General features: G+C 40.8%; 1 long non-coding RNA gene across 1 annotated transcript; it reads left to right on the top strand.

Moving 5' to 3' along the window:
- The first annotated feature begins 4,884 nt into the window (after positions 1-4,884).
- LOC136493717 (uncharacterized) lies at positions 4,885-8,720 on the top strand. Its single transcript, XR_010768421.1, has 3 exons — positions 4,885-5,061; positions 5,159-5,440; positions 7,577-8,720. It is a non-coding gene; the product is annotated as an uncharacterized lncRNA (long non-coding RNA).
- Positions 8,721-9,142: the final 422 nt, after the last annotated feature.

Genomic DNA, 9,142 nt, shown 5'->3' with positions numbered 1-9,142 from the left:
GCAGGATTCTCTAGGAGGTAGTCGGGTGAAAGGGAGCATCCTGAAGCGATCATCCATGGGAAGGTTGGACCTAATGATCTACATAAGAAGGACCTCTGAGTCCACTTGTAGCTCCTTTCTAGAGAGAACAAGGAATGGATCAATGGTAAAAGGGATTGCCTGCCTCTAGGTTAGGCACACCCCATACATCCTCTCGACATCCTTGCATGAGAACCGAAGGTAGCACGCAACATGCCAAAGGAGATCAGGAAAGAACAAGTCCCCTAGAGATCAGCCAACCACAGCACGGTGGCACGCTCGACATCGGTGACCACATCACCTTGGGAGACAGGGGAAGCAGTGGAGTTCTGGGTCCTCAAAGGAAAGCGGGGCATTACCCTAGGAAATAGGGAAGCAGTGGAGTTTTGGGTCATCGAAGGAAACAACTACTTTAGGTTCTCACCCTCCACATTCCCAAAGGCCGCAAAAAGGAGTGGATTGGCCATGGCACTGACCGTCATCATGGGCATAGCACTACTAGAAATATCCACTTCTATGATGAAAATCTTAATGATGAATCTGAAACCATCATAGAAGAGTGCTTTTTATGCGATCCTGCAACCCTCTATTTCTATGACGAAATTAGGCATCGTCACAAGAAACGTCATAGAAGAGCATAGGGTTTCATCATAGATCACTCGCGCGTCTCATCTATGACGATCTCCTTTAAAACTGTGATGAACAGGGCTTCATCATTGAACTAATTACACATCTGTGACGAACAATATTCGATCTGTAACAAATGGCTTCATCATAGATCTCCACACGGTACTTTCTCCATCCAACGTGTACCTATGAGACTTGCAGTTACTCATCCGTGACGCTTGCAATTCATCATAAAAGTATCCGTTCGGTCCTTTTCCCATGCGACGTGTACCTATGGGACCCTTCTCCATCCGACGTGAACCTGTGGGACCTATAGTTACTCATCCGTGACACTTGCAATTCGTCATAAAAGTCTTCGATCGGTTCTTTCTCCGTCCGACGTGTACCTGCGGGACCCTTCAGCATCCGACCCGTGGGACCAGATGGCTTACGTGTCATGTGTACCTGTGGGACCGTTCTCCATCTCTATCCGACCTATGGGACCTGACAGCCCATCTCCATCCGATCTATGGGACCCGACGTCCCATCTCCATTCGACCTGTGGGACCCGTCGGCTTGCGTGTCCTTTTGCATTTGACCTGTGGAACCGGACGACTTACGTGTCACGTGTAACCTTTCTCCATCTCCGTCCGACCTGTAGGACCCGACGGTTTGCATGTCACTTGTACCATGTGTGCCGTCGGGGTTTAATTTCTCAAAAAAGGTCTGATACCTGGGAGTTGAACATGGGATCTGGACCAAGGATTGGAGCGTCTTTACCATTATGCTAGACATCTCTTTGGAGTCACTATAGTATCCTATTGGTTGTGTTACAGGTTGACCTAAATTGGATATATCCCTGCAAGTGGAAACAAATCTGTGCCCGCTGGACTTACGGTGGCGATGGCGGTGGCGGAGGCAAAGGATCCCCAGTCTACTATGGTGGCTCAGGCGTCCTTTTGGTGGCATGGCGGGGCTCTCCCGGTGGAGCGTGGCGGCATTGGTGTCCGCTTGATCAGGTGTGTGCCACGGCAGAGGTGGCTTGTAGCCGACCCGTGCCAGTTCATAGAACAAAGGTATGAGTACCTTCTCTTGTGATTATAGGACTCCATTTTCTATACACGATAAAGTAAAGAACACATAAAGAAAGGCTATTCTGTATGAATTTCAATTGAAATCAATGATTTTATCACACAAAAATAGAAAACCAGACTGTCCCATAGTATGATATCACTACAAGAAATGTGTGGCTTTTTGACATATTTAGTATGACATCAAGTCATAGTATCATTATATTATTCGGTTTATGACATTATGTTTTAGGCACTTTGACCTAGTGACAATAATAAGTTGTATGTCACAAAAAACGTCATATAGCTAGTCCAATGCCATCTGGTGATGGCATTTGCTATGTCATAAGGCGTAATTTTTGAATGTCATACAACCATGACTACTTAGAAGGTATCAACATGTCTTTGGTTTGAAGATGAAAAAATTTAAGAATACAAAAGGAAAAAATTTAAAATGTTGTGCCAAATAGAAAAAAAATAAATAAATAACGTTGTGTTTTAAGAATACAAAAGGAAAATAAAATAAAATGTTGAGCCAAATAGAAAAATAAATAACATTACATAGAGAGTTTGAACTTAAGACCTAACTTTTTTTTTGGTTAAAGACCTAACTTTCTTAAGCTGAAAATGCATAACCATTGAGCTACTAATATGGTTGGTGAATGAAAGGGATTTAATAATACTTTTATTGCATCATCTCCTTCCATCGGCCTAGCTAGCTTCCCTTCGATCTTTCCTCCCTGCCGCTAATTCCCGTCCTGTTCGTTTGGGCTGGTTTGACTTATAAGTTATGACTGAAAGTATTGTTGGCTGATGTGGTGAGAGAAAAATATTATTCGTTGACTGATAAGGCATGACTTATAAGCCAAATACGACCAAACGAACATGCCATCCGTCGACCGAGCGCTCAGGGGCTTAGCTTGCGTCGCTCAAAAATGCCATCCAGAGAAGAGAAATAACCAAAGCAAAAAATGTTGAGTGCTCTAGGAATCAAACCTAGGTCACCTGGTAACAAGGTGGAAGACCAAACCACTGAGATCACGTTCTGTTGGTGTTGATTATCTTGAAACCGTGGCTACTATCATCTGCCTGACAGGCGACATGGCTCTATGGGCCGAGGCCCAGGTAGAGTGCGCGGGTAGGTGGAAGGGAAAGGTCCGGGGGTCGGCTGGCCAGGCCCCATGGGCCGTAGTTGGCCTGCAGGTCAACTACGGGACATTCATTTGGGATTTGGTTGAAGGTGGCTAACCAATTTAATTTGAATGGAGTTTAAATTCATTTGAGCAATCAATCGACATGAATGACAACTATATGCGGCGCATCAAATTAAATTAGAAATCCTCATTGTGTGAATAGAAAGAGTGAGGGAAATGTGATTAATGGGTGGGCATATAACTTTATATTTATTATTAGAAATAGAAAAAACAGCTCACATGATAGTTAAGGTTCAAACAAACTTGAATGAAGAAACGACCAAAATAAAAGTTATAGACCTCAATGAGTTCTAAAATTTTGTAGTTGACGTTTTTTTCATTTGAAGTTATTTATGGTCCAAAAATTGTGTCTGAAGTTCTCGTATATTGAAGTTCAAATATAATAATACCTAAATTTGGTTAGGAAAATCTACAAACTTGTATGACAACATGATTTTGGTGTATAATCATTGCATAAAAAATTCAAATGATTTTGACAAAGCAGTACTACACATTGTTCACAAATAGTTACTCTCACATATAGTTATTAGTTATAGGGGCTCTTGTGTTCTTGCCCCTACTTTGATGTGCATTTATGATTTTGCCCTCGTTTTTCTAACTTTGTGATTTTGTCCTTCACTGTTTACAAGTCAACGCGATTTTGCCCCTAGTCAACGGTCAAAACAGGGGCAAATTCGCGAAGACCGTGGGTAAAATCGCGTTGACTTGTGAACAGTGAAGGGCAAAATCACAAAGTTAGAAAAACGAGGGCAAAATCACAATTGCACATCTGTGTAAGGGGCAAGAACATTATTTTCCCTTAATTATATGACTAAGTGATGATTCTATTTTTGAAGAATGTATAGTCCCACTTTATTAAAAATGTCTGAAATTTTTATGCAATGCTTATGGACCAAAAATATGTTGTTGTGTCAATTTGTACAATTATTTAACCAAATTGAGTTATTATTGTATTTATTTGTTGAATTGTCATAGAATAAATGTAATAATATGTAAACTAGGTTAGGAAAATCTACAAACTTGGATGACAACATTATTTTGGTGTATAATCATTGCATAAAAATTTCAAATGATTTTGACAAAGCAGTACTACACATTGTTTACAAATAGTTATTCTCAAGTATAGTTATTAGTTATATGACTAAGTGAGAGATATTTCTATTCGTGAAGGATGTACAGTCATACTTTGTAAAAAAATACATGAAATTTTTATGCAATGCTTATGGACCAAAAACATGTTGTTGTGTTAATTTGCAAAGTTATTTGACCAAATTTAGTTATTATTGCCACATCCATATGTGCGATGGATCTGTTTGGCTTAACGACTAGAGAAGCCCATAAGGAGGCCATCGACAAGGCCAAACTTATTGAGATGCAGACACTTCATCCTAAAGCTGCTACCACGTTGTGGGAACTCGATGCCTTTGCCTATCTATTTTGGGACGAATTCTATAACGATATTCTTTTTTGGGACGGAGGGAATACTTCAGTTCATACTTAGATTCAAATTCAAATCCCATGTCTTAGAGAAGGCGTTGCCCCCACAACAAACATAAGTCACAATGAGTCATGGGCTTCCTCTTTAATTTCACAATATAACCGACATACAAAAATAAGGGTATTATGGGAATTAAAAAAAGGAGCTGAAAGAAACATTTAACTCTTTAATATTAGGTAGGGATAGAGATTTCACATATGTCTTCACAAATATTTTTTATAGGCAATTAAAATTACTATAATAGTGCTGTTAAAAAAATAAAATGAAATACAATTATTAAAACTACGAGCTTTATTAGTTAAAAGAATAAAAAAACATTGGACAAAAACATTAAAAAGTAGAGGGCCAATTTAGGCTATATTTCAGTCCAAATCATAAAATTATCGGGCCCAGTTTGACCCCAAGCTCGCCCTTGGCCGTCCAATCAATCCACCTCGTATAAATATTCCGGCGTCGGGTCTCTCTCCGCCGACGGCTGCCTAGGGTTTGCTTCACTTCTCTCCGCAAAATTCCAGAAGACCTCGTGCTCGCGGCCTCCGCATTTCCCCGCCTTCACCCCTCACACTCACACCCAAATGAAATCGACGATGGTGGGGTTCGGCTCTATTCCACCGCCGATCAGATCCAGTGAATGCTCAATCCACTGCTACGATAGGTATCCACCTCCGATTCGGCCCCCGCCCGTCCATCACTCTCCATGTTCTCCCCTAATTCCTCCAACCTTTAGCTTACAAATCCTCTGAACCCAGCAGATCCACAACCGCGACGGCTGAGGTCGATCTCAAGGTCGTCGATGTGGCCAGCGTGGACGATGGTGATGAAGAGGAGTGTGTGGATTTGGCGTCCATGGAGCCCCTGCCGGCGCGGCTTCCCGAGATCCGGTGCGAGCGGGTCGAGATCCGGCAGGAGAAGGCCGAAAGGTGCGTATGTCTCCCACAACGGCCACGGCGGTGCGTCTGGTGCCACCAGTCTCCTCCATAGCAGAACCGTCCAGAAAACGAATCCAGAACCGTCAAAATCAATCAAGGTAGTAGGTACGTACACATAGGCAGCAGTAGTACCACCATTGCACTGAAATTATGTTTTGCTTCTACTTTTCTCTTTTGGTTGATGGACAACTACAGCTTTCGATTGGACCTGTGTTTGTTTATTCTGTTTATTGGGCAATGATAACACCTGCCGCACTAGTGATGTATTAGTAAATTAGATGGATAAGCAGTAAGTCGCAAAAAAAAGAAGATGGATAAGCAGTATGGATACAGGAGCGTCGAGCGTTCCAGCAGTAGACTCAATGGTCCAGTAGACGGAAAACTGCTTTGGCACATTTAAATACAATCTGTTCTGTAGTATAGTGAGATTGAAGAACCGATTACTGACATGTGAAAGCTAAGGCCCAGTAAACTAGTTTAGGCATTGACAAAGCTAGTTCTTTTCCAATCAGATGCATTGATTTCAGCATGACATGGCCAATGTTTATTCTTTCAAGGTTTGAAGAAATTGATTTGATTTGCATAACACTATGGCTTCACATGTCGAACTTCCAAGTACTTGCATGTTGCAGCTCAGTAGTGCAGTAGTTAATAATGAATTAGATGAAGCCTGTTTTAACTACTTAAATTTCTTCAGTTTAGATAATAGTCTGCTGTATGTCAATGTGTTCTTTTTGTGCATTGCGAAATGGACTGCAATAGAGCAAATTTCTATTAGAGTACTCTTTCTATTATTACCAGAACCATGTGTTGTTTTGAGTTACGGACAGTACTCCATGGGATAACGCTTTGATAGGAGTTGCTAACCTTGAAACTGATTTAGTTGATGTCTGCATACAGCTTTCACCTGACAACAACTTCACCACTGAACAAATTAGCAGTAACATGGTTGACTTGTCATTAGATAGAATGCATGCATGTCGGTTACTAGCAAGTAGCAGTATTGTTGGGTGTTTTTTCTTGTAAAAATCCACATACTAATATTCCGAATTGTTCCATTTTATATAGTATAGTAATCCAGAGTTAGCCACTCTCTGTACTGCCTTATTTGTATCTAGTGTTTGGTTTTGTGAGCTCACTATTTTGTTTTATAAATGCTCCCAATACTGTGTTCTCTAGAACCTCTCTGGAACTTACACTTTAGGGCTTGTTTGGATGCATGTGTATCCACCTTAATCCACATGTGTTGGAGTGGAATGGAATGTAATTTAGTTTAATTCTACTCCAATCAACTTCAACACACGCGGATTAAGATGAATACATACGCATCCAAACAAGGCCTTAATTTGTTTGTGTTCTCTGCAGGTCGATAACACTAGCCGACATTGCTCCATAGCAGCAGCTATAGATGCACCATTCATTTATAGTGATAGTAACATTGCTCCAATTATCATCATCGCCAATGCATGTAAATGAGTTGTATTGCATGAATTCTGGTTTCATATTTGATTGATTGATGCATGTAAATGAGGTTTAATGCATGAGTTCTGGTTTTATAATTGGGCTATAAATAAGATGGGCTGTATTGCATAATGGGCTGGAAAGCGAATGAATGTTAAAAATTGCGTATGTTGGATTTTGTGAGCTAAAAAAATATATGGGATGAATTGTGTGGGCTAGAAACTACAGTAAAAATTGTATGGGTTGAATTGTGTAGGCTGGAAAAACTATATGGGCTGCGGTCATAAAAAATGTATAGGCTAAAAAAATGGAAAACCAAATAATGGACCAGGAAGAAACGGTCCAAATAATATTTGTGGCCCATAAAGAGGCTGCCTTTTACATGGTCTTTAGCAGGCCAAATCTCATTTTGTGACTTTTTTTTCAGCCATATCAGCTGCTACGTGGCAAGGCCTATGATTTTGTGACAATAAAGCAATTTCATATGCTTGTGACAATAAACTTATAAACGTCACATAATGAATTTGTGACGGTGGCTTTTTGATGTTTGAATTTACATCAACTGTTTGTCATAAATTTTATTTTGTGACTTAAATTTCATATATTATGACGTAATAGAATGTAAAAAAGCCACACATTTTTTTTGTAGTGTATGAACAAATGCACAAATTAGTGCTCTCGGACACTGTATGCTTTGTTTTAATACTAGTTTTGCCATTGTCCACCCAATGATCAAAACTCTAACGGACTTTGCATACTTTTGCTGCAACAAATGGACAGATCCTGGATTTCTAATGGGAGACCATTCTCGCCGATGTTCATCACAGGAGTTAAAGAGTTCATGGATATGGTTAAACAAAAATACTCGGTGCAAAACATCCCTTGCTCGTGTACATATTGTTTTAATCAGGTGGTTAAAACTTGGCAGGAGGTGAAGGACGAGTTACTTATAAACAGAATGTCACCCACATACACCACATGGATTCATCATGGGGAAGAGAGAGGAGGTACTGACATTATAGAGCCATCAGATGTGCATGGATCTCATCATGATGGTTGGATTGCGGAGGAGCAGGAGGACCACGACGATAACTTATTAGTTATTACTAGATTTTGATGATTTAGTTCAAAACCTGTTGACATCTGAAGAGCGGGCTGAAAGAGTCACAAAGTTTGAAAGAGTGCTGGATGAGTTGAAGCAATCAGTTTCTTCTAGATCTACCTTATCAAGATTCTCCTTGCTTGTCAGGTTGCTCTATATCAAGTCTTACTATCGAGTTATCAACAACTATTTTGATGCAGGCGTTGCTATCAGATGTATTCCCTAGTAGAAACATACTAAAATCATGTGAGGAGGCCCACAAATATATTCAAGAATTGGGACAAGGTTATGAAAGTATCCATGTGTGCAAGAACAACTGTGTGTTGTTTTGTGGTGATCGTGAGGAATTGCAAGCGTGCCCAAAATGCAAAGAGTTGAGATGGGAGGATGCAGATGGTAGCAAGCGGGTTCCTCATAAGGTTTTGAGGCATTTTCCTCTAATACCGAGGTTGCAGAGGATCTTTGCTGATCGAGGAACAGCAACGGACGCCGAATGACACGAGACTAAGCGAGAGAAGAAAATCAGTGAAATGAGCCATCTAGCAGACGGGGAGGCATGGCAGCACTTTGATAGAAAGCACAAAACTTTTGCAGATGGTCCAAGGAACTTGAGGCTTGCCATTGCCACAGATGGTTTCAATCCATTTGGCAACTTTAGCTCGACATATAGTATGTGGCCGGTTCTTGTAACGCCTCTGAACCTGCCACCATGGAAATGTGTGAACCCATCGAATTGCTTTATGTCTCCAGGAAAGGATTTTTATGTATTCTTGGAGCCTCTTATAGAAGAACTAAAAGAACTATGGAAGAGTGTCAACACTTTTCATGTACTACATCGTGATAATAAGAAAGGCTTCACTTTGTGCCCTGGCGTGCTTTGGTGCATACATGAAGGCTTCACTTTGTGCGCTGTCGTGCGTTGGTGCATACATGATTTTCCAGCATTGAGCACCTTGTCAGGCTAAACTACAAAAGGTTATTATGCATGTATTTATTGCGACAAAAATCCATTGTCAAGGAGCCTAAGAAAGAAGCTAGGCTACCTTGGACACCGTCGTTACTTTCCTAGGGATCACCCTTGGAGGAAGAGCTTGGAATTTGATGGGAAAACTGAGGGCCGAGGTGCACCAAAAAAGTTTACCTTACAGGAGGTCCTTGAGGAACTCGAGAAGGTGAAAGATGTGTGTCCAGGTAAGCATGGTGGAAAAATTAAACAAAATCGTGGAGAAGAGCCAGTGATTTAT

Source organism: Miscanthus floridulus, chromosome 1 (assembly GCF_019320115.1).
Source record: "Miscanthus floridulus cultivar M001 chromosome 1, ASM1932011v1, whole genome shotgun sequence".
Lineage (NCBI taxonomy): Eukaryota > Viridiplantae > Streptophyta > Magnoliopsida > Poales > Poaceae > Miscanthus > Miscanthus floridulus.
The sequence above is the reverse complement of the archived record's forward strand: the minus strand, read 5'-3'. Positions and strand labels throughout refer to the sequence as shown.